We start from the raw sequence: 21,725 nt of genomic DNA on the forward strand, positions 1-21,725 counted from the left end.
TTTTTCTAAGTTGTACGTCGTGTGGCCTCAGATACGTCCTATCCTAGAGAATGTTCCATGTGCGTTCTGGTGTCAGACTGCTATGTATACCCATTTCACCCACGATCCGGGAGTTTGCTTCATGCCACTGCGCTTTTATGAGAGACCCGCTGTAGTACCTGTTTGCACTAACCACAAGGAATCCAAACGGAATGTTCCTTTTATCAGATGGTCATAACATCTTCCCTTTATGCTATTTCTACTTATTAAAGGTTTCTGACTTTAGGAGAGTGGGGGCTTCGAGGGGGATTGTATTTCTTAGGTCCGTTTGGTCTACAGTGTTCACATCTCTCTTATTACTCCTACTGTATCTGGACAGTCTCTGCACTGTTGAGGCTGGAGTGTTAAACATCAATATGATAACAGTAGGGGGCTCCACTTCTCCTTTTAGCTCTGTTAGTTTTTGCTGTATAGATTTAGGGTGAGTGCACAGATATTTACAATTGTTACATCTTATAGAGTATCCTTATATAACAAAGGGTTCAGTCCTTAATCATTTTTAGTTTAAAATCTATTTTGTGTGAGTGTAGCTACCTCTGCTTTGTTGTTACCATTTGCTTGAAATACGTTTTTCCACCTGTTTCCTCTCTGTCCTTGTATATCTTTAAAGCGAAACTGAGTTTCTTTAGGCAGAATATCACTGCATGTTGTTTTCAATCAAAAGACAGAATGATTGGATAAGAAAATTTCATCTACATAGTAATTACTGTTTTCTACATCCATTAAGGCAGATCAAAAAAGAACATTTTGTGGTTTTATGTCTTTTCACATCAGTATAGTTTCATTACCTTATCATGTTCTGTTGTGAAATTGCTATCAGATTTTCCCTTGTGTTTATCATGAGGTTTACATAAAATAACTTAAAATTATACTGCTCTATTTTAAAGTGATAACTTCAATAAACTTTGACTCCTTCTGCCCCACACATTTTCGGTTACTGCTATTACAATTTCCCCATTTTTTTGTTGTCGCACAACTAGCAACTGATTATTGCAGTGATTTTTTTTAGGTTTACTTATTTTAGAGAGAGAGCGAGCATGAGAGAAGCAAGTGAGGGGCAGAGAGAGAGCAGCTTCAAGCAGACTCCCCACCGAGAGCACAGCCAACATGAGGCTGGATCCCATGACCTGTGCAGAAACCAAGAGTCAGATGCTTAACCCGCTGAGTGGATTATATACCCACTGAGTTTTATGCAAACTTCTTTTATTTAAGTTTGTGTGGAAATGTCTTTATTCCTCCGTTATTTGAGAAAGACAACTTCACTGGGTAGAGATTTCTTGCTTCACATAGGTTTTCTTTCAATACTTGAATTTGCTGTTCCATTTTCTCCTGGCCTGAAAACTGGAAAGATCCACCGATTCTTATGGGTTGTTACCTTGTTTGTTACTTCTCTCTTTTGGTGCTTTATAAGTCATTTCTTGTTCTTTGATTTTTTTGGCAATGTAATGAAATGGATCTCAGTATGGCCCTGTTGATGGATTGCGACCTTTCAACTACTTCAGACCTCACCGATCTGTGTGTTTATTTCTCCCCCTAAGTATGGAAAGTTTCAGCCATTATTCTTTGTAATGTACCGTCGATCCTTTCCCCTTCTGGATTTTCTTTTCATTGTGCTTCATAGTTCCCTCAGGCTGGCTTCATCTTATTGTTCCTCTGGGTTGGATACTTTCAAATGTCCTGCCTTCTAGTCACTGCTTCTTCTGCATGATTAGGTCTACCTTACAAGGTCTATATTGAACTCTAAGATTTTCTAGTGGTTGTTTACGGTTTCTGTTATCTTCATGGGATCTTCCTAATTTCTAGTTGTCTCTGTGCTCTTGTAGCTAGTCAAGCCCTTTGTATGTCACCCTGACTCAAGCCGACCCACAGCCCAAGTTCTGTGGCAGAACAGGGCCCCTGACTTTGCACTGCAGACTGTCAGCGCTGCCTGCTCAGGCCTGGGCTTGAGTGTCGCTGGGTTCTACAGCTTCCAGCGACACTCAGATGGGGCCATGTTTTAATTCCCTATTTGGACAAGACAGGGAGGGGGAACTCCCACGTTTTCTAAGCAGGCTTACATCAGGAGGACCAGTTGCTACTCTCAGCCTCCAATTAGGCTATGGATTAATCCCCTTTCCTCGACCTAGCATGGGAACACTCCTCTACAGGTAGTGGGAATGATCAGCTCTGCTTGCCCAGCTCTCAACTGCCAGTGCTACAGTGTGCACCCTCCTTGTGTTCTTGCCAATCCTTCTGGACACATGAGGCCGGGAGCTACTTTCCCTAGGAGTAGGGGCTATGATTCACCTCTTGCCTGGGCAAAGTTTGAAAGCCCAAATCAGGTCAACCTACACCTCATCCAGTTCCCTGGTCAGAGTACGCCACCAATTGGTTCTGCAGGTGAACGAAACTGCTGGGGAGGACTGCTACTTTGGTTCTGCAGATAGATGGAAACGCAGTAGGCCGGTGGTGGTGGTTGCGAGCCCTTCTCCTACCGCTGTCACAGTCATATTCCAAGCAGTTGAGCTCTATGAATTCCCTTCTTGCACCTATGAAGTGACCCACAACACTAGGGGAGGGTGCTGGTTGGTTGCCCCCCTCCCCCATGCTTGCTTTCCCCCTGAAAGAAATAGAAGCTCAGGGGAGACCACTAGGTGGGGCTCTACACCAGCCTTGTGGAGGGTCAGTGGTGTCAGTGTCTAGTTGCTTCTCAGACCCTTCTAGTGCACGCTGGCCTTACGACAATGTTGACGAGACAACTTTAAGCTCAAAGGAAAAGGTACTAATGAGGAACAGGAAAGCTTTTGACAGCCTAAGTGTCACTGGAAAAGGTAAGTATATAGTAAAAATCAGAATAATTTAATATAGAGGAGGTGGATCAATCACTGGCGAAAGTTAAAAACCAAAGTTCTCAAAGTGATTGTAACTACAATACTTAGGATAGAAAGATGCAAAATGCGACATAAATCATGCTGGGGGAAGAAGGGTAGGAATGCATTCAGACTTCAGCTGTTACCAATTTATATGTAAGCCTCATGTTAGAGCAAAACATCCATAGCAGGTGAACAGCAGATAAGGGAAGCATAACACCATAGAAAATCACGAAGTACTGAAAGCAGGAGAAGGAAATAGAGAAAAACTACAAACATAACCAGAATAAACAAATGGCGTCAAGAACATCCTTATCAATAGACTACATTGTTCAATCAGATCCATAGGTCAGCTGAAGAGCCATCTGAATGGTGTTCATAAGACATTGACCTCAGATCTAGACAGACACAGACTCAGAGTAAAGGGATGGAAACAACTGTGCCATCCACATGAAAGCCCAAACAAACGTGGGGTAGTTGTGCCCGACCAAATAAACTTTGAAGCAGAGACAAAGAAGGGCCTTACATAAGGATAGAATCTAAGAAGTTGCACCCAAAATAAGAGCAAATGACTACATATTAACAGATCTCAAGGGAAAACCAGAATGAAATACTCCATTTTCATCATTGGAGTGATCATTCAGAAAGAAAATCGGTAATGAAACATCAGTCTTATGGGACACGTTAGACCAGAAGGACTTAACAGATGCATACAGCGTTCCACCCAAAAGCAACAGAATACACATCCTTCTCAAGTACCTAGGGACCATTGTCCAGATAGATCATGTTAAGTACTGATTAAAATCATCAAACATATTTTTCAAGAACAGAAGTCAGAAAACTTTCAAATATATAAAGATGAAAAGACATGCTACTATGCCACAAATAAGTCCAAAAGAGAAATTTAAAAAAATACCTTGAAACAAATAGGATCTCAAAAACTACTTCGAAGAGGGAAATGTATAGTGATAAACACCTACCTCAAGACATAATGAAGATCTCACACGACCTAATTTTATGCCTCAGGGAACTACAAAAAGAACAAATGAACCTTAAAGTTAGTTGAAGGAAAGAAAGAACAAAGAGACAAAAGCTCAGACGAGAGCTAAGATCCTAAATTGGCAAACATTGAGCTAGACTCCTCAAGACCAAAAGAGGGAAGAGTCAAAATGAAAGAGAAAAATCTTAGAACCCTTTTATTTCTCATTTTTAATAGCCTACTAGAAACAATTCTATGACAACAAATGGACAGCAAGAAGAAATGAGTAGAAACAAGCGATCTACATAAAGTAAATCATGAAGAGAGAAAATCTGGACAGATTTTGAGTAAGGAGATTCAATCAGTAATCAGAAACCTAGCAACAAAGCGAAGTCCGATGGCTTCACTGGTGAATTTTACAAAATGCTGAAGAAGAATCACGATCCCTCTCAAAGTTTCCCTAAATGCCAAATTCTTTTTATAACGCCAGCATTAGCCCGATACATAACCCAGAGAGAGATGCCACCAGAAAAGAAAATTTCGGTCCAAATTCCTGACTAATATAGATGCAAAAATCACGAATAACAGCAAACCAAACTCAGGAATACATTAAAAGGCTTATAAACGTGGTCAAAGGGGATTTATTATAGGGACACAAGGATTATTCAACATGTGCTGCTCAATCATCGTGATATACCACATTAACAAAATGAAGGATAAAATCATGTGGTTATTCCAAGAGAGGAAGGAAAACGCATTTCACAAAATTCAACAGAAATTTATAATGAAAGCCCTAAACAAAATGGGTATAGAGGAACTATACATCAACATAATAAAGGCAATGTAGGATGAGCCAATAGCTTAACATGATCCTCGGTGGTGAAAAGCTAAAAACAAGTATGTATAATCTTTTTATTCAACATAGTATTAGAAGTCCTACCCAGAGCCATTAGGCAAGATAAATAAAAGGTATGCAAATTGCAAAAAAAAGTTGGTCACTATTTGCAGATGACCTATATTACGTACAGACCCTAAAGAGCTATTAGAATAAACAAATTCAGTGAGGTTGTAGTTATAAAATCAATTCACAAAAACCTGTTACCTTTCTATACATTTATGATATCAGAACATTAATAAAACCACCTCAGTTATAAATGCATCATAAAGGACACAAGGCCTAGGAATAAATCAATGAAAGCTTCAAGATGGAAGAAACTGAGGAAACAAATAATTAGATATTCCATGTTCACGGATAAGAAGATTTAATGTTGTTTAAATGTCCCTACTCCTTGCAGCTTCAACGATCTGCAATCCCCCTCAAAAGATTAATGGCTCCCTCACAAAGAAAAACCCTAAAATTTGTACAGAACCACAAAAGACCCTGATTAGCCAAAGAAATCTTGAGACGGAAGAACCAAGTTGGAGGTAACACACACTCAACTATACTGGAAAACTACAATAATCAAAACAGACACACACAACAATGGAACAGAGTCCAGAAACAAAACCCATGAACTTATAGTCCATTTATGACAAAGGAGGTAAGAATATACAGTGGGAAAAAGACCGTCTCAAACTTGACAGGCACATGCAAAAGAATGACACTGGAACGCTGTCTTGGACCCTACAGAAAAATCAACTCAACATGGACCCAAGACTTGAAGCAATCATACTCCTAAAGGACCGTATCTGCAGTCTGCTCTTCGACAAAGGTCTTGGCAATGCTTTGTTGGTCCAACACGAAGTAAATGACTACGATCACATCCAACGACAACAGTTCTGCCACAGGAGTAAACATAGATTAATCTCAAAAAAAGCAGCAGAGGGAGACAGCCAATATATCTATAGAAAAGGTTTTCAAAAAATACATGTAACGCCACCACGTGCTCTTTAGGGGTAAATGCATATACGTGAAATGTGCTAGGTACAAAAAGCACAGTCTTTGGAATATTAGAGTTGTAGGCAAGCCTAGAGGTCAGATTAAGTAGGAGAGAGACTCAGATTTCTAATACTATTGAGGAAGTGACAATTCTCTGATGTTTTCATTTTTAGATCCTACACATATGTTAAAGATCGTCAAGTCTTGTTTTCACTAAATATTTATGTGCCTACTTTAACGTATTCAGAACCTAAGAAACCCATTCAAACTTCCAGGATTCACTGTTTACTTCCTGCTTTCCTAACCCATGTCCATTCTGTGTCCCACTCCATTCCCACCCCACACACATTATTTCACACCTAGGCTGACTTTCTACTTGTCTCAGGAGCACACCGTAATTTCTTTTTCATTTGGATTGTTGGAAATGAAATTTCCATCCTGAAAACTCTTTCCAATTCCCGGGTTACCCTCCAGTCTTCTGTTGCTCCCCTTCCTCACGTACCTTCACGAAATGCTGGTAGGTATGTATTCTTCCCAAGTACTCTGACAGCCTGCTGGACTCATATCATCGCACAATTCACTACTCCCTCACTGCGAGACACGCTTGAGTAGCTAAACGAGACAAAAACACTAAGGAAAGAAAACTGCAGGGCACTATCCCTCATGAACACAGCTGCAAATATCCATAACAAACTCTGAGCCAACGACCTTCCACAATACATTAGGCTCATTCACGAAGATCAAGGAGGGTTTTTTTTCCCTAGGGGTGCAAAATATCTCATTGTTTGCGAATCAGTAAATGTGAGGCATCACAGTAACAAAAGACAAATTTGAGGACCAAGGCTGTACTGTGCTGTTACTACTTGTGGACAGTGTGCAAGGTTTTTGTATGTATGTGGTTCGCGCAGGTTGTGTAATTAATGTATAGATTATTTTTTCTCAGCTCTTGAAATTTCAATTTTTTCTCCTTTTTTAATACACAGTTTGATAGTTTAATTCATCCTTTTGGGGTGTTTTACTAATTCCATTATCTTTCAAGTAGGCGTTTCTCCAGAAATACATGCAGCTTTGTAAGCTGTATTTTTCGTTTTTAGGTATTACAATTACCAAATGACAAAATTACTCTGAAGCGCCAGCAAATGAACGTAAAAATCTCAACTACTATAAGCCTAACAGAGTTTTCATTGATGATTTCTCTGGATTTCTGCTTTTCTAACGAGTCAGGTACTGTGGGACTAACACTTCTGCTTGATGGAATCCATAGCCATCTATCATTTTTCACTCCATCGTTTAGCATTTTAAGCCCCTTTGTGTTCTTTATGCCTCAGATTCGTGTGGGAAAGCAGTTATCTTGTTCCTCCTTTCGTCCTTAGACAGACTGTACATAATGAACGCTTTCATTTAGCCACATAAATCAATTTCAAGGTTCTTTAATCATTTCTGTCTACAGTCTTCTTTCAACTCTCTCCACTTAGCTCATGAATTTTTGATTACACAGTGTTCAAGTGCAGAATTGAAAACATCACTTTATAAGAGTACTAGCTTCTTGGCATGGGTGCACGTGGAGCATTTTCAAAGTTTTCCCTAACATATGAGGACCTAGGGAAGACAAATTAACGAAGAAAATGTCCTCTCTAATTTCTCTTTTTATTGGTATAAAATTCATTTTCATTTTTTCCCCAAACGAAATTTCAAGGCATGCTGTGTCACAGAAGTTTTATCTTCAAAAAATGAAACACACGGACAAAGGAATAAAGGAAGACTATCAACCTATCATCACCTCACCACTAAATTATAGTGAATGAGGTACGGTATCTAGAAAGCCCTGCTTAAAAATTCGAGGAAGTATTAAAAAGTAATGCCATAGAGAGCTCCAGGGTCACACACTGCAAGGAATACAGAGTTATTCCAGGAAGTATGGTAAACAAAGAGCTAGGCAGCAATTGAAAAAGCAAAACCCGCCATAACCGACTTGGGAGTGGACAGATGTAAGACCAACTTGTTACAATATCTGAGATTTCCGGTTTTACCCCTCACCAAAAAATACCTGCAAAACAAAACAATGCTAAGTATGCCATACCACACACAGCAAAAGGAATCCTGTATAGATGTTGACGGGAAGTAGATTTTGTATTTAGTGAAGTATTATTAAGTCAGCTATTTTCAGCTATTTTCAACATTTTCAAAGAACTACAGAACAAAGTTTACAGTGATGTCTCAAATAGAGACTATTAATAAATAGTGAAATTGCAATTCTTAAAAAAAATTCCGCATATGATACATTAAGCCATTGGAATTCCAAAGTCACTAGAGAGATTCAAATAGATTTGGGCTTGCAAAAGAAACAATCTGTGAATGTGAAAACAAGTCCGTAAAATTAGCCTGTCTGAAAAAACAAAGCAAAAAACATAAACAGGGCTTCAAGGACTAATGGAATACCATGAGATTTACCAACTAATGTGCAATGGAAGTCCCAGAAGAAGGCAGGAAGGGCAAAAAAAAAAAAAAAAAACCCAAAAGCAAACATTTTAGTAGATAATGGCATAAATGTCCCTAGTTTCATGAAAAATATTAATCTATATGCAAGAGATTCCATAGAGTAAGTTGAAGAGCAAGTAAAAAAGATTATATACAAGTGGTCCTTAATCAGATTAACAGCTGACTTCATCAAAAACCAGAAGCCAGAAGACAGCCCTAATGAGTAGATAAAGAAGGCTGTCAACGAAGAACTTTCTATCAACTAAACTGTCCCTTAAGATAATTCTAATAAAAAATATCACTAGCAGAGTTGCCTTATAAAAATACCAAAGGAAATTCTTAAAACTGAAAGAAAAGGATACTGGATTGCAGCGTGAATCCATGTGAAGAAAAAAGGGCACCAATAAACCTAAGTACATAAATATGAAGATAGAGTATATTACAAAACTCCGTTGTGTGGCTGTAACAGAGAGGTGTAATTCCCGGAGCAGTACTACTACAGAGGACGGGTCAGACAGCGGTGGCATCCTCTCAAGCAATGTTTTTATATAATATTGGCATAAATTAGAGTTAATTTGAATTTAGATTGTTTTAAGATGCTAATTGTCATTTCCAGGAACACCAATAAGAAAACAAGCCAAGCGTGCAGTAGCATTGACATCAGCATGGCGGCAGTGTCAGTCATTCTTTTTTCTCCCTGTTTATTTACGACTAAGTAGCCATTTGTAACCAAACCAAGGTGCCTCTGCACCGTCCCCTGGAGGAGATTTCCTACCTACCTGCGCTATAGATAGTAGGGGGATAGGACCTTGCTGGCACCGCAGATTCAAGGGAGTCACTAAGCCTGCCCCACTCCCCATTACCGCAGTTGAGGAAAAAAAGCCAAACCGTCAAGTGCGAAACAGGGTGAGCATGCAAGTCAAAGGAAGTGGTGGCTGTCCATCTGGCCCGATGGGAGAACCGCGTGTCGCTGGAATGCAATAAAAAGAAAGATCTCAAGGAGTCTGTCCTCCTCCCAAGGCGGCACCGCAACGTGCTGGGGATGAGCAAGGTAACCTCTCTCCCGCAGGAGGTAGAAAGCCTCCTGGAGAAGGACTGATTTGAGGGTGGCACAAGCAGCAGCAGGATTTCTAGGGAGGGACCTCGTGGCTGAGAGGGGGAGGAGAGAGAAAGGAAAGGAAAAGACACAGGAGTAACAAAGGGCTGAGAAGGAACATGTTCCCTGCTGCCTGCAGGAGTCTGCCTGTGGAAATCTGCGAGTACTCCCACTTCAGGGTTCTCATTCCATGCACGGGGCATCCACAAAACTTTACGTATTAGATCCATACCTTCCCTGCCGATAACCTTTTTTTTTTTTATTATTATGTTCACTTAGCCAACATATAGTACATCGTTAGTGTTTGATGTAGTGTTCGACAATCCATTAGTGGTGTATAACACCCACACATGCCCTCCTTAATGCCCATCCCCTCCCATCTGCAACCCTCAGTTTGTTTCCCAGAGTCCAGAATCTCTGATGGTTTGCCTTCCTCTCTGACTCTTCCCATTCTGTTTTCCCTCCCTTCCCCTGTGGTCCTCCGTGCTACTCCTCATGTTCCACCTATGAGTGAAACCATATGATGATAACTGTCTTTCTCTGCTTGTTTCACTAAGCATAATCCCCTCCAGTTCCATCCATGTCAATACAAATGGTGGGTATTCATCCTTTCTGATGGCTGAGTAATACTCCATTGTATATATGGACCACATCTTCTTTATCCATGTAGCTGTTGAAGGGCAGCTGGGCTCCTTCCACAGTTGGGTTACTGTGGACATTGCTGCTATGAACATCGGGGTGCATGTGCCCCTTCATTTCACTACATCTGTCTTTGGGGTAAATACCCATTAGTGCAATTCCTGGGTCATAGGGTAGCTCTATTTTTAACGTTTTGAGGAACATAGGCAATTCAGTGGATCCAGTACTTTAATGAACAGAAGTTCTCTACCAAACAGTTTAAAAATGGAACCAGACAAAAGCTGGAGCTTATGGATTTAATGAATTAGATGAAGAATGCATTACAGAGCTTAAGAAATTGGGCGGATCAGATCAAAGAAAGAATCAGCAATCTGGAAGGTAAGAATTCAGAAATGAGAGCACGAACTAACATTTTAAAGAAGTCAAGAATCTCTACAAGAGTTATCAGCATTGATGAGAAAAATATGTATTTAAGAATAAATGTTTTACCAGAAGGAGAAGAGAACAAGAAGGGAGGACAGAGTATATTTAGAGAAATAAAAGCCGGGAACTTCCCAAACCTGGGGATAATAGTAGACATACACGTGTGTGAAACTAACAGAACACCCTATTCTATCACTGCGAAAAGACCTTCTCCAGGCCGTACTATAATCAAACTGTCATCAATGATAAAGACTTTTAATAACAGCCAAGCAAAGAAGAGACTAACTAACTTACATTAGAACCCCCGTTAGACTATGAGCAGATTTCTCAGCAGAAATGCAGTAAGAGAGGAGAATGACAAAGTGCTACAAGAGAAAAATGGCCAGCCAAGATACTTTATCTGGCAAAGTTATCCATCAGATATGAAAGAGAGGCTTTCCCAGACTAACCAAAAAAAAAAAAAAAAAAAAGACTCGCCGTCACTAGACCTGCCTTACAAGAAAAGCTGAGACGACATTACTTGCTTACATAATAGTAAATGAAAGTGCACGTGGTCCCTGAATAACAAAGGTGTGAAAGCAATACATATGCAGCAGAAACTACACTGAATTCTGATTTTGAGTCTTTTCCCAGTCTAGTATTTGGCGGTATGATCCTCTCTCATCACGTTGGGAAGCAGCAGTGAGCTGTAAGTCCCAGTCAGCCATGCAGTCATGAGCGTCAACAGCCAACACACTTACAACCATTTTGTACCCATACAGTCATTCAGTTTTCTACTTTCAGAATAGTATTCAATAAACTGCCTGAGATAGTCAACACTGTATTATAAAACAGGCTTTGTGTTAGATCAGCCTGCAGCTGGGCAAAATCATCTAACTATCCTGAGCATGTGGAAGCTAAGCGATATTAAGCTATGATGTCTGGTCTGTTAGCTGTATTAAATATATTTTCTATTTAGTATCTTTTCAACTTAAAAGGGGGCTGTGTCCCAATAAGCCTGTTTTGGAGGACGATGTGTACTCCAGCAAAGGTAAAGAATAAGGTAAACTATAATTCTGTAGTGGAATGGAGTGTTAAGCACATTACTAGAATGTCTTCACAGATTCACAATATAAAAAGAGGCAAATTGTGACATCAAAAACATAGAAGTTGAACAGTACAGGAGTGGAAACTGTATAAATGAATGAGGATAAGATCTAGAGTCATACACACTAAGGGAAAGTGAGCAAGACACCATGGAAAACCGCCATTCTACAAGGGCAGACAGAAAGAGTGGGAATAAGAAACCAAGCAGAAAGCAAACAAAAAGAGGGCAATAGTTAAGTCCTTACCTATTAATAATCCCTCTCAATATAAATGAAATGATTTGAATTCACTAAGCAAAAGGCACTGTGTGGCTGAAAGGATAAAAGAGAAAAAAGACCCAACTATATATTGCCTTTTAGGAACTCATAAAGCACACATCGACTCAGGGATGGAAGATGTTCTTCCCAAAGAAAGGAGGCATAGCTCTACTTACGTCAGACAAACTAGACTTCAAGCCAAATACCTATCAAGACATTATAAAAAAAAAAAGACATAATAAATAGATCAGTGCATCCAAGAGATACCGTAATTGTAAATATATATATATATATACACATATTCCCAACACCGGAGCACCTAAAATACACAACAAAATAACAGTAGAGGATTTCAGTACCCCACTGCCCACAATGGATATTGTCCAGTCAGAAAACAAGGGAACACTGGAATTGAACTATGCTGTAGCCCAAATGGACTGAACAGCCGTATGTAGAACATAACAGAATCCACATTCCTGTAAAGGGAACACAACATTCTTTCAAGACAGCTCATACAATAGGGCACCAATCACCTGTCAGGAAATTTAAAATTGAAATCCTCCCACCTATCTTTGCAACAGCAAGAACAGCGCTGGATGATATACAAATATGGAGAAACAAAGAATGAATACAGTTCTGAACAACCAATGGGTCAAAGAAAAAGTCAAAAGAGAAAGTTACTTCAAAATAGAAACACAACCTATCAAATCTTATGGGATGCAGCAAAAGCAGTTGCGAAAGGAAAGTTTATTGTGATAAATGCATGCACTGACATATTAGAGATCTCAAGTACATGACCTCACTTTATATCCCAACTATAAAAAGAGAACAAATTAGGCCCTAAGGTAGCATAAAAAGGGAAATAATAAAGATCAGAGCATAAATACAACTAGGAACTAGATTTTTCAAGAAAATTGGCAAACCTTCTGCAGGACTAAGACGACTCAAACCCGAAATTAAAAAGCAGACATTACAATCGATACTATAATTTTTTGCAGGCACCTCTTATGGTCCTAACAAATTAGATAACCTAAAAGAATAAATTTCTAGAAACACAAAAGCTACTAAGACTGCTACCAAGAAATAGAAAATCTGAATATACCATTAATGGGCAACATTGAATCAGTGGTTAAAAATCTCCCCATACAGAACATCCCAGGATCAGAACATCCCAGGATCAGATGTTTTCATTGGTGAATTCTACCAAATGTTAAAAGAAAAACACACACCAATCCTTCTCAAACTCTTAAGGACAAGGACATACTCTACGAACTCCTTTCATTAAGTCAACATTACCCTGACACACACCAATGTTCCTAGTGAAAATTCTGAACAAAATATTAGCAAATCAAATTCAAAAACATATAAAAAGGATTATATACCAAACCAAGTAAAATTTATCCCTGTGATTCAAGGATATTTCAACATACCCAAATTAATATATTAATAAAATGAAAGAAAAATCCTATGATCATTTCAATAGCTACAGAAATCAATGGCTGTATACAGTAATTTTTTAATTTATTTATTTTAGAGAAAGAGAGCAAGCAGAGGGAGAGAGAGTATCTACCAAGCACGGAGCCCAATATGGGGCTCAATCCCAGGACCCTAAAATCATGACCTGAGCAGAAATCCAGAGTCAGTGGCTTAGCTGGCTCAGGCACCCCTACATCATCTTTGAAAGATAAAAACTGAATATAGAAGGAATATACATTAATATAATAAAGACCATATTTAAGAAACCCACAGCTAATGGAAAAATAGTGAAAACTTTTCCTCTAAATCAGGAAATAAGACAAGGATGCTCTGTGTCACTACTGTTAGTCAATAGAGTACTGGAAGCTCTAGCTAGAGCCACTGAGCAAGACAAAGAAATAAAATGCAAACAAATCAGGAAGGAGGAATTAAAACTATTTGCAGATGATGTGATTCGGTATATAGAAAATCCAGAAGACTCAACCAAATCAACTACTGGACCTAAGCAGTGATTTCAATTAAGCTCCAAGATAAAAAATTACCATACATAAATCAGTTGTATTTCTATATACTAGGGATGAGACATCTGGAGAAGAAATAAAAACGATTGCATTCACAATAGAATCAAAACAACAAATACTTAGGGGGCGCCTGGGTGGCACAGCGGTTAAGCGTCTGCCTTCGGCTCAGGGCGTGATCCCGGCGTTATGGGATCGGGCCCCACATCAGGCTCCTCCGCTGGGAGCCTGCTTCTTCCTCTCCCACTCCCCCTGCTTGTGTTCCCTCTCTCACTGGCTGTCTCTACCTCTGTCGAATAAATAAATAAAATCTAAGAAAAAACAACAAATACTTAGATCTGTGCAATTTATACTGCTGAGACTTCACTGAAAGAAACTGAGGAAATTTTCAATTTCTTTTTTAAATAATAAATTTACGGCTATATAAAGTTATAGCTATATGCCCACAACCATCTATATAGATTGAACACAGTCTGTATCCAAATACCAAGGACATTCTATTTCTGTAAAAAGCAATCCTAAAATTTGTACAGAAGCCCAGAAGACCCCAAAAAGAATCTTGAGGAAAAAGAACAAAGCTGGACACCCCACACTTTCTGATTTCAAAGTAGACTTACAAAGCTACATTTTAAAACTGTATGGTACTGGCACGAAAGTAGACATACAGACCAAAGGAACAGAACAAAGAGGCCATAATTAACCACCTGCTTCTGTGGTCAACTAGTATTTGACAAGGCAACCAAGAGCACGCAATAGAGAGTCAACAAATGGTGTTAGGAAAACTGGATAAGCCCATGCAGAGCAACGTATTTGGACTCCATCTTCTACCACTCACAAAAATTAAGTGGATATTTGTGTAAGATTGAAACATGAGAGCAGGTACGACAAAGCTTCTACAAGAAAATACAGGGAAGGTGTTCCTTGACCTTGGTCTTGGCAATAATTTTTTGGATAGTACGTCAAGAAGCACCAATAATAAAAGCAAAACCTGACAAATGAGACATCAAATGAAAGCTTTTGCACGACATAAATAACCAATAAAATGAAAATGCAACCTACAGGATAGAAAATTTTTGCAAGCTACATATCAGAAACGGGGTTAATACATGAAATATGTACAGATCTTATATAATTCCATAACAAAAAATGTGAGTTAAAAAACTGGCATGACAAGTAAATGGACATTTTCCAAAGACCTCCAAACGGACAACAGACACCTGAAAACAGCCTTAACATCACTGATGGCCAGGGAAATGAAAATTAAAATCACACTGAGCTGTCACCTCACACCTCTTAGTATGGTTATCAAGGAGACAAGAGACAACAAGTGCTGGTGAGGATGTGAAGAGAGGGGCACTGTTGTACACCACTGGTGGCAATGTCAGTTGGCATAGCCACTAGGAGACCAGTATGGAGTTTCTGCAAAAACGTAAAAACTACCATATGATCCAGCAATTTCAGTTCTGGGTACTTCTCTTAAAAAAGAAAATAGTACCTTGAAAAGATAAAAGGACCTCTATGTTTATGGCAGCATTGTTTACAGTAACCAAGATAGGGACAGAACCGAAATGTCCATCAACAGATGAAGGAATAAAGAAAATGTGTGTGTGTGTGTGTGTGTGTGTATACACACACACAATTGGATTTTTTTCAGCCATGAGAAAGGACAACATCCTGTCATATGCAAGAATACAGGTGGACATTGAGCACATTTTGCTAAGTGAAATAAGCACTGTATGATGTCACATGTGGAATTTTTAAAAGTGAAACTTATAAAAGCAGAATAACTGATGGAGGTGAGGGGTAGGGAGACAGGATAGACATTTAAAGGCACAAACTCGGAGTAAATAAGCCCAAGAGAGCTAATGCACGCTATAATGCATGTAGGCAACAATATTATACTCTAATAAACTTTGGAAGAAATTAGAACTTATTTATTCCTAGTACTAAAAGAAATAATTATATGATAGAGCTACTAATTATCTTTACAGTGGCAATCATTCCAATACATAAATGTATCAAATTAACATATACCTTAAATACACACAATGTTATATGTCAAATATGTTTCAATTAGAAACACAATGTAGTAAAAGAAACAAAGGTATTTAAAAGATGCACTGGAAAATGTTTACTGATTCAAACTTGGAGTTAAAGGAAAAGACATATCAAATAAATAGTAAAATAGCAGATGTAAATCCTTTATTATCAATAACACACACCAAAGTCTGAGACTGGCAGCACTGATTAAACAAAAGCTATCTACAAGGTAAACAAATTCTAAGAATCAAACTCACAAAAAGGTTTCAAGTAAAGGGGGAACAAAAGGTGCTACGGTATGATGGCAGTAACCAAAATAGGGTTAGAGTGTATTTAATAATATTAAACAATTATATCTCAACTCAGACATTGTTACTAGAAACAAAGAAGGACATTTTATAATAGGAGGGTCAAATCAGCAGTAAAAGCAATGCAGTATTTTATATTTGGAAGTTGATAAGAGAGGCATCTTACAAAGTTATCACACACACAAAGCATTTACATGTATAGTGATGAAGGTTAACTAGACTTACTGAGGTGATCATTATGTTCCACACCTGAAACTAAAGTCATGCTAATTATATCTCAGGATAGACATTTCTAAAATAATAATTTGGGACTTAAATACCTCACATTCAATAATTTATAGAACAGATAGAACAGCAGGGAAGTTAAACTCTTGAAAACACTATAAACCAAGGTGACGTAACATCAATTGAATACTACACACAACAGCGGAATAGTCTTTTCAAGTGCACATGAAACATTGCTTAGATCATACATTTTGTTATAACAAAATCCTCAATAAATTCCAAAGGAATGACAGCATAAGGGATATTCTCTAGCCACAATGGAACAAAATTAGAAATAACAGTAAAAAAATGGAAAACCTATAAATGTATGAAAACGAAATAACATTTATAAGTAATCAATGAATCAAAGGGAAATTAGGGAAAAAATGAGATGAAAAGAAAAACACAATGTACTGAAACTCACCAGATGCAGTGAAATCATTTTTTAGAGGAAAATTTATAGCTATAAATTTATTTGAAAAAAGAAACTGAAAATCAATAATTTTCACTTCTACCTTCGGAAACCATAAGGTAAATTAATAAAATAGGGAAGCAGTAATAGAAAAATCAGTATAATGGTTATTTGATCAACAAACTTGACAAAACCTAGATATTCCAAGGAAAACAAGACTCAGATTACTAAAATCAGGAATCAAAGAGGGACCAATTTGGGACCTTACAGAAATAAAAGGGGTAATAAGAAAGCGTAAACAACTTTATGCCAACAAATTGGATAACTCAGGTAAAATGGATAATTCCAAATGACAAAAATTACCCACTGTACTCAAAAAGAACTAAATAGACATAAAGGAAGCTAAGAGATTGATTTACTAATAAATAACACAAGATCAGAATTAGATGGCTGCGATGGTGAATCCTACCAAGTATTTAGTGAACAATCTATACCAGTTTTTAAAAAGGATTTCCAAAAATTCAAAAAGAAGAGGATACCTCCCAACCTATTTTATCAGGTCACTCTCACTCTGGTGCCAAAACCAGACAAAGATATCCCAAGTACAGAAAAACATAAATACCCCTTATGAATTTAGATGCAGAAATGTTCATAAAAACTAGCCAATTAAAATCAGCCACTGATGAAGAGTTATACATCGTGACCAGGTGGGATTTAGCCCCATAACATGGGTTTGCTTTAACATCGGTAAAACACTTGAAGGATTATAGTGCCAATACCATGATCACAGCTTTGTAATATAGCTTGAAGGGGCACATACACCCTAATGTTCATAGCAGTAGTGTCCACAGTAGCCAAACTGTGCAAGTTGCTGAGATGCCCTTCAACAGATGAATGGATAAAGAAGATGTGGACGTGGACGGAACTGGAGGGGATTATGCTAAGTCAGGCAGAAAAAGACAATTATCATATGGTTTCACTCATAGGTGGAATGTAAGGAGTAGCGCGAGGACCATAGGGGAAGGGAAAGAAAACTGAATGGGAAGAAATCAGAGAGAAGACAGACCATCAGAGATTCTGGACTCTGGGAAACAAACGGAGGGTTGCAGAAGGGAGGAGGATGGGGAAACCGGATGATGGGTACTAAGGAGGGCATGTGTGGTGATGAGCCGTGGGTGTTATACACCACTAATGAATCGTTGAACACTACGTCAAACACTAATCATGTACTATATGTTGGCTAATTGAACATAATAAAAAAAGGATTATAATGTAGCAATAAAGAATAATCATCACATCATCAGATGCATGATAAAAACCTCAACCAACAGAACTTTCTCAACTCAATAAAAACCATCAGTAAATAACCCTCAGCTAACATCATACTTAGGATGAAAGAGGTTTTCCTTCTATAAGGAAGAAGATAAGGAACAAGCCCATTCTTACCAATTCTATTCAACATTTTACTAGTCAGGACAGAGAAGCAATGTAAATAAATAAATGACATTCAGATTAGATAGGAAGAAGTAAAATTGTCTCTGTTTCTACATCACGTGATCCTATATATAAAACATCCCAAGAAATCAACCAAAATACTGATTAGAATAAACTAGTATAACAATGTGGCAGGATAAGAGATTGATATATAAACATCAAGCGTTCTTCTATACACTAGCTCTGGACAATCCAAAAAATGAAATTAAAAGACAATCTCATTTGCAATAGCAACAAAAAAAATAGTTTGAAATGATTTTTAGCAAAAGAAGTGCCCAATTTGTACGCTGCACACTATAAAATGTTGAATAATATGAAATGAGATCTAAACAAATTAGGAGACATCTCATGTTCATGGACTGGAACATTTGAAAATGATACTACTTCCCAAAAGGGTCTATCGATTCAATGTTTTGATTCTAAAATTGATGTGGAAATAACCAAAGAGCCTTGGAAAAGAAAGTTGAAAAACACGCTTTCTGATTGCACATCTTATTACAAAGCTACAGCAATCAAGACAGGGTGGTAGTGACAGAAAGACAGTGTTACATATCAGTGCGATGAAAGTAAGAATTCAGAAATAATTTCACATTTCCCAAAGATTTTCAACCCATCTGCCTAGAAAGTTCAATGGAGAGGGAATGATCTTTTCAACAAACAGTGCTGAGGCAACCGGAGAGCCACATGCATAGAATGCATTTGGGCCTCTACCTCACACCATACACAAAGGGCCACTCAAAATAGATCATGTGCTTTAATGTAAGAACTGAAACTATCAAGCTCCTTGAAGGAAAAATATTACTAAATCTTAATGACCTTGTATTAAGCCATAACGTACCAAAAGTACACCAGTGGAAGGAAAAAAAAAGATGTTCACCAAAATTTAAAACTTTTGTGTTTCAAAGGATACCGTCAGGAAAATGAAAACAACCCTTATAATGGGAGAAAATATTTTCAAATTGCTTATTTGATAAGGGACTGGGGTCCAGAATATATACAATCTTTTAAAGTCAGCCATAAAAAGACAAATACTCCAATTAACAATGGATTTCAGCAGCCACTCCTCCAACGCATGTGTACAAATGGGCAGTAAACACATGAAATGATGCTCATCACTACTGGTCATCAAGAAAACGCGAACCAAATCTACACTGAGATTCCACTTCGCACCCACTAGGATATGTAAAATCAAAAGATGTAGTAAGTGGTGACGAGGGTGTTCAGAATTCGGACACCTCATATACTGCATTGCTAGTGAGAATGTAAATGGTATACGTTGTAAAGCCCTTTGGCAGTTTCTCAAAGTGTGACACATACACTTATGACCCAGCAATTCCATTCTAAAAAGGTATATATGCAAGAAAAATGAAAAATGCCCACTTGTACATGAATCTTCACAGAAACATTATTCGTACTACCCCGAACGTAGAAATAGCCTAAATGTTCATCAGCTGATGAACGCATAGATGGAAAGTGATTAGTGCCTGCCGGGGGCTGGTGCAGGTTCAGAAGGGGGTGGGACGAGAGGTCAGCGGTGTAGGACTGTGGAATGACCGCTAATGGGTACGGTGATTTTTTCCGTGGGATGATGAACATGTTCTACAGTTACATTGTACTGAGGGTTGTGTAAATCTTTCAATGTAAACCTGAATAGAAGAATGAATGAAAGGGGCTTTCCTTCTCAGTTCAGTAATGAGATTCATCCTTCCAATCTTCAGGCTAGGGATGCGCTCTATGCTTTGTAGTTACCTTATTACTGCACCTCCGTAACTAATCATCTTGTAAATACATATTCCTTAAATTATCCGGTTTTTATAGTACCCTTGATTGTTCTGTTGAATCCCAAATGATACATAATACGGTGATCTATGAGGGGGCGGGGGGAGGAACAGCACAAGATTGTATTCACAGAGTTAGGACCAAGCAGGCAAGGCCTTTCTGAGAACTGAAACACAAAAGGGTATTTTCCTGAGTTTGTTTAAACTACATAAAGCAAAACGCATTTATCAGTTTGTAGACTTAATTGTACCAGTTCATTATGATTTATATTGTCTCACATCTATTACCTGGAAGAAGTTCTAATTTGCCTTTTTTCCCCCCAAGGAGGTATATTTTGGTACCACGGAAGAATTAGAAAATGCCTTTGTTATGTAATCAGAACTTGATCCTGAACATTATTGCTAGTGTAGCCAATATAAAGAATATAAAGGAATGTTACCTTACCAGTATGATACACGGTATGGACAATAAATAAATATAGGCAAACCCACACTCCCCAAAAGAGACATAGTGATTTATTGGGATTTAACAACTACCATTTGTCAACAACACCCAGAGACATTGGCTACGTATCGTATAAAACTGAACATCTCTCTTGCGTGGCTATTAGATTTTCCCTCTATGGGAATCAAGCTTTTAAACGCCAGATCAGGGCCAAGATTAATTGTTCATGGAGCTATTGACCATTCAAAATATATGACCCTCCCAGTACCCGTAAAAACTTGTGTCTCTTTACAAATCATCAGAAGAGATAAAAACTTTCCTGGTGCATTAAATGATAATTCATAAGACATATTCCTGAGCATAATAATCCCATCCATTCTAGCTGGAAAACTCAAAGGGATAATAAAAAATTTGCTCCCCATTTGGGCCAGCAATGTTAATACTAAATTCCATTCCCTCAAAGCATAACAAAAACGTTTATTAGCCAAAGCCATTATATTATAGAATAGCACTGGTTTCCTTTGGCCCACCAGTGGGGACATGTATGCTACTGCTCAGACCCTCCATGATGTGTCTGGACTAACATCGCAGGTGTGGTGGAATAACCGATATCTAAGTTAAAAGAAAATTCAACCTGGCTAGGTCCAGCAACATATGTGTTGCCTGCATTGGGAAAATGTCAGACCATGGTTCTGGAAAGCCTTCAATATCCTTCTTATCATCATTTTAGTTATACTTTTTGTTTTACAGTTGTCCAGATATTTTGTCCAGAGTACTAAGTCCTTCTTTCCATCCATTGTCCTGACAGGTGATTCAGACTGCAGGTCAATCAACATTGAAACTGAAACTGAGACCTACCCAAGTGAAACTTTACCTTCGAGCAATTTGGCAAGCTCAGTGGACACGTGACAGCCCTTGAAGGGCTCTCCAGGAGACTTGGCACTGCAAATAAAAAAAGTCCCCACACTTTCCGGAAGTGGTTGATTGATTGTTTTATAACCATGGTAAAAAGCAGCCATCAGACCCAGTTTTAACCTCATTAAACAATAAATGAGAACAAGCATTATGAGAACTGGATTTTACCAGCTACCCTTATTCCAGTGCATAAACCATTGGAAGTTTCTTGCAGCGATAGCTCCTTCTAATTTTAGCCAATCAAAAAAGAATTCACTCCAGTGCACAGCCACCTTCATGAGCACGTGACCATGATGGACTCTGCTCTCAGAAAAAGTCCCGTGCTTGGGGTTTAATGATCTATGGTTATT

At 38.3% G+C, this 21,725-nt stretch overlaps 1 long non-coding RNA gene across 1 annotated transcript in view; it reads left to right on the plus strand.

Moving 5' to 3' along the window:
* LOC130542779 (uncharacterized) overlaps positions 1-21,469 on the plus strand; it is a 209,943-nt gene extending 188,474 nt beyond the window's left edge. The window contains exon 4 of the long non-coding RNA XR_008957578.1: positions 21,269-21,469. This is a non-coding gene — a long non-coding RNA (uncharacterized LOC130542779). The remainder of the gene's footprint in view (positions 1-21,268) is intronic.
* Positions 21,470-21,725: the final 256 nt, after the last annotated feature.

This window comes from Ursus arctos, unplaced genomic scaffold (genome assembly GCF_023065955.2).
Source record: "Ursus arctos isolate Adak ecotype North America unplaced genomic scaffold, UrsArc2.0 scaffold_5, whole genome shotgun sequence".
NCBI lineage: Eukaryota > Metazoa > Chordata > Mammalia > Carnivora > Ursidae > Ursus > Ursus arctos.